The sequence below is a fragment of the Loxodonta africana genome, chromosome 7, assembly GCF_030014295.1.
Source record: "Loxodonta africana isolate mLoxAfr1 chromosome 7, mLoxAfr1.hap2, whole genome shotgun sequence".
Classification (NCBI taxonomy): Eukaryota; Metazoa; Chordata; class Mammalia; order Proboscidea; family Elephantidae; genus Loxodonta; species Loxodonta africana.
In genome coordinates this window covers 15,607,607-15,613,106 of record NC_087348.1, presented here as the reverse complement: position 1 = coordinate 15,613,106, position 5,500 = coordinate 15,607,607, and positions in this window count along the sequence as shown.

The following is a 5,500-nucleotide window of genomic DNA, read 5'->3' as shown; positions in this document are numbered from 1 at the left end:
TGAAAATACTGCTTCAGTTGCTTTTGAATGATCTTCAGCGAAATTTTACTTGCATGTGTTATTAATGATATTGTTTGATAATGTCTGCATTTCGATGGTCACCTTTCTTGGGAATAGACATAAATATGGATCTCTTCCAGTTAGTTGGCCAGGTGGCTGTCTTCCAAATTTCTTGGCGTAGACAAATGAGCACTTCCAGTGCTGCATCCGTTTGTTGAAACATCTCAGTCAGTATCCCATCAATTCCTGGAGCCTTGTTTATCGCCAAGGCTTTCAGCGCATCTTGGACTTCTTCATTCAGTGCCATTAGTTCTTGATCGTATGCTACCTCCTGAAATGGTTGAACATCAACCAATTCTTTTTGGTGCAGTGAGTCTGTGTATTCTTTCCATCTTCTTTTGATGCTTCCTAATATTGCAACTTGAGCCTTGAATTTTTTCTTTAATTCTTTCAGCTTGAGAAATGCTGAGTGTGTTCTTCCCTTTTGGATTTCTAAACTCTAGGTCTTTGTACATTTCACTATAATACTTTACTTTTTCTTGAGCCACCCTTTGAAATCTTCTGTTCAGCTCTTTTACTTCATCATTTCGCTTTAGCTACTCAACTTTCAAGAGCAAGTTTCAGAGCCTCTTCTGACACCCATTTTCATCTTTTCTCCCTTTCCTGTCTTTTTAATGACGTCTTGCTTTCTTCATGTATTATGTCCTTGATGTCATCCCACAACTTGTCTGGTCTTCAGTCATTAGCGTTTAGTGAGTCAAATCTGTTCTTGTGATGATCTCTAAATTCAGGTGGAATATACTCAAGGTTGTACTTTGGCTCCCATGGACTTGTTCTAATTTTCTTCAGCTTCAACTTGAACTTGCATATGAGCAATTGAAATTCTGTTCTACAGTTGGACCCAGCCTTGTTCTGACTGATGATATTGAGCTTTTCCATTGTCTCTTTCCACAGATGTGGTCAATTTGATTTTTGTGTATTCCATATGAAAGGTCCATATATGTAGTCATCGTTTATGGTGGTGAAAAAAATTATTTGCTATGAAGAAGTCATTGGTGTTGCAAAACTCTATCATGCGATCTCCAGTGTTGTTTCTACCACCAACGCCATATTTTCCAACTACCAATCCTTCTTTTTTTCCAACTTTTGCAGTCAATCACCAGTAAGTATCAATGCATCTTGATTGCATGTTTGATGAATTTCAGAGTGCAGAAATTAGTAAAAATCTTCAATTTCCTTGTCTTTGGCATTAGTGGTTGGTGTGTAAATTTGAATAATAGTCGTATTAACTGATCTTTCTTGTAGGATTATGGATCACTATCACTCACAGCTTTGTGCTTCAGGATAGATCTTGAAATGTTCTTTTTGATCATGAATGCCTGACCATGAATGCAATGCCATTCCTTTTCAATTTGTCATTTTGGCATAGTAGATCGTATGATTGTCTAATTCAAAATGGCCAGTCAGTCCATTTCAGCTCATTAATGCCTAGGATATCGATGTTTATGCATTCCATTTCATTTTTGATGACTTTCAATTTTCCTAGATTCATACTTCATACATTCTATGTTCCTATTATTAATCAATGTTTGCAGCCGTTTCTTCTCATTTTGAGTTGTGTCACATTAGCAAATGAAGATCCTGAAATCTTGACTCCATTCACGTCATTAAGGTAGGCTCTACTTTGCAGAGATGGCTCTTCCCCAGGCATTTTTTGAGTGTCGAAAAAGACTGAAGGGCTCATCTTCTAGCACTATATCAGGCAATGTTCCTCTGCTATTCATAATGTTTTCACTGGCTAATATTTTCAAAAGTAGATCTCTGAGTCCTTCTTCCTAGTCTGTCTTAGCCTGGAAGCTTAGCTGAAACCTGTCCACCATGGGAGGCCCTGCTGGCATTTGAAATACTGTTGGCATAACTTCTAGCATCACAGCAACACAAAGCCACCACAGTATGACAAACTGACAGACATCTTCAGTAATAATACTGGCTTTTTTTTTTTTTTTTTTACCTTCCCTGCAGTGGGTACACTGCAGTGAGTACACCTCAACATAAAGAAAACAAAAATCCTCACGACTGGACTGATAAGCAATATCATGATAAACGGTGAAAAGATTGAGGTTGTCAAGGATTTCATTTTGCTTGGATCCACAATCAACACTCATGGAAGCACAGTCAAGAATCAAAAGATGCATTGTATTGGGCAGATCAGCTGCAAAAGTTCTCTTTAAAATGTTGAAAAGTGAAGATGTCACCTTGAGGAGTAAGATGCACCTGACCCAAGCCATAGTGTTTTCAATTGCCCCTCATGCATGCAAAAGCTGGACAATGAATAAGGAAGATGGAAGAAGAATTACCGCCTTTGAATTGTGGTGTTGGCTAAGAACATTGAATATGTCATGGCCTGCCAAAAAAATGAACAATTTTGTCTTGGAAAAAGTACAACCAGAATGCTCCTTGGAAGCAAGAATGGCTAGACTTTGTCTCTCATACTTTGGACATGTCATCAGGAGGAATCAGTCCCTGGAGGAGGGTATCATGCTTCATAAAGTAGAGGGTCAGTGAAAAAGAGGAAGACCCTCAACGAGATAGACTGACACAGTGGCTGCAATGATGGGCTCAAACATAGCAACAATTGTGAGGATGTCACAGGACTGGACAATGTTTGGTTCTGTTGTGCATAGAGTCATTCTGAGTCAGAACTGACTTGATGGCACCTAACAACAACAACATCTCAATTGATACTCCGCGAGTACATGGAGCCTTGTTTTTGGTCAATGTCTTCAGTGCAGCCTGGACTTCTTCCTTCAATACCATCAGTTCCTGATTATGTGCTACCTCTTGAAATGGCTGAATGTCAACTAATTCGTTATGGTATAATGACTCTGTTTATTCCTTCCATCTTCTTTTGATACTTCCTGTGTTGTTTAATACTTTTCCCATAGAGTCCTTTACTGTTGCAACTCGAGGCTTGAATTATTGAGATGTTTCAACAAATGGATGTAGCACTGGAAGTGCTCACTGGTCTATGCCAAGAAATTTGGAAGACAGCTACCCGGCCAACCAACTGGAAGAGATCCATACTTATGCCTATTCCCAAGAAAGGTAATCCAACCGAATGAGGAATTTATCGAACAATATCATTAATATCACATTCAATCAAAATTTTGCTGAAGATCATTCAAAAGCGGCGCAGCAGTACATCAATAGGGAACTGCCAGAAATTCAGGCAGGATTCAGAAGAGGACGTGGAACCAGGGATATCATTGGTGATGTCAGATGGATCCCGGCTGAAAGCAGAGAATACCAGAAGGATGTTTACCTGTGTTTTATTGACTATGCAAGGGCATTTGACCGTGTGGCTCATAACAAATTCTGGATAATGTTGCAAAGAATGGGAATTCCAGAACACTTAATTGTGCTCATGAGGAACCCGTACATAGATTATGAGGCAGTCGTTCGGACAGAACAAGGGAATACTGAGTGATTTAAAGTCAGGAAAGGTGTGCATTAGGGTTGTATCCTTTCACCATACCTATTCAATCTGTATGCTGAGCAAATAATCCAAGAAGCTGAAGTATATGAAGAAGAATGGGGCGTTAGGATTGAAGGAAAACTCATTAACAACCTGCATTATGCAGATGACACAATCTTGTTTGCTGAAAGTGAAGAGGACTTGAAGCACTCACTGATGAAGATCAAAGACCACAGCCTTCAGTATGGATTACACCTCAACTTAAAGAAAACAAAAATTTTCACAACTGGACCAATAAGCCACATCACGATAAATGGAGAAAAGATTGAAGTTGTCAAGGATTTCACTTTACTTGGATCCACAATCAACACTCATGGAAGCAACAGTCAAGAAATCAAAAGACGCATTGCTTTGGGCAAATCTACTGCAAAGTACCTCTTTGAAGTGCTGAAAAGCAAAGATGTTACCTTGAAGACTAAGGTGCGCCTGACCCAAGCCATAATATTTTCAATTGCATCATATGCATGTGAAATCTGGGCGGTGAATAAAGAAGACCAAAGGAGAATTGATGTCTTTGAACTGTGGTGTTGGTGAAGAATATTGAAAATACCATGGACTGCTAAAAGAAAGAACACATCTGTCTTGGAAGAAATATAGCCAGAATGCTCCTTAGAAGCAAGGATAGGTAGACTGCATGTTCCATACTTTGGACACGTTGTCAGGAGGGATCAGTCCCTGGAGAAGGACATCATGCTTGGTAAAGTACAGGGTCAGTGGAAAAGAGGAAGACCCTCAATGAGATGGATTGACACAGCGGCTGCAAGGATGGGCTCAAGCATAACAATGATTGTGAGAATGGCTCAGGACTAGGCAGTGTTTCGTTCTGTGGTACATAAGGTCGCTGTGAGTCAGAATGAACTTGGCTGCACCTAACAACAACAACTACAACAGCAACTGTAGGTAAAAGTTCTTCACCAGGCCGTGTTTTGTTCTGTGATACATAGGGTCGCCGTGACTCAGCGCCAACTTGATGGCACCTAACAAGAATACCTACAACAACAGTGGGTAAAACTTCTAGAGGGGTATACAGAAAGGACTTTCACTTTTAATTCTCCCATATCCTTTATCTTTTCCTACTGAGTGCCTTAAGGTATCCCAGCTAGAAAGTGGTCTCACTTGTTTCAGGACAGGCCCTGGAGGTCAAGCTGGGGCAAGGCTCAGGTCTCCTTACCAGCTTTAGAGGGAGAAGAGACAGCGAAATGGATCTCCAAAATCCCAGGATTCTCTCCTTGATTCGTTTGTAAAATGTCTTAGAACTGATCAGTTTCAGTTTTGAACCCCTGCTGAGACTTCATATTTCCAACAAGTTCCCAGGCAATGCTAATGCTGCTAGTTAGGGACCAGTTCTGAGAACCACTGGTAGACCAGTGATTCTCAAAATTTATTATATATAAGAATCACCTGGGAATCTTGTTAAAATGAAGATTCTGATCAGTATATCTGGGGTAGATATGCAAATTCTCAGTAGGGGTTCAAACCACAAGGAACCAGTTCAAAGCTTTGGTTTATAGCGGGTAAATTAAGTGTTGGCTTATCTATTTATAATCAATGCAAATACTTGTGTTAATCCTATATTTATTTAATGTAGATAGAGCTGCATTGAGACCTGTAGTCTTGTGCCCTTGAGTTGACTATGACTCATGGCGACCCCAGGTGTTACAGAGTAGAACTGCTCCATTGGATTTTCTTGGATGTAATGTTTGCTGAAGCAGATCACCAGGAACTTTTTCCCCCATGGTGCTGCTGGGTGGGTTTGAACCGCCAATCTTTCAGTTACCAACCAAGTGCAAACCATTTTTGCCACCCAGGGACCTTAATTAAGACCTAGTAGGTGGGAAACCAAGTACCACTGTGGGGCAGGTAAATAAAAATACATCAGAGGGAAGGAGCTCCCACTGAACCTGGAATTTAAGTTATTTCCCACCTAATTGGAGAACTTTTGGTACACCTGGGTTTGACATCAAA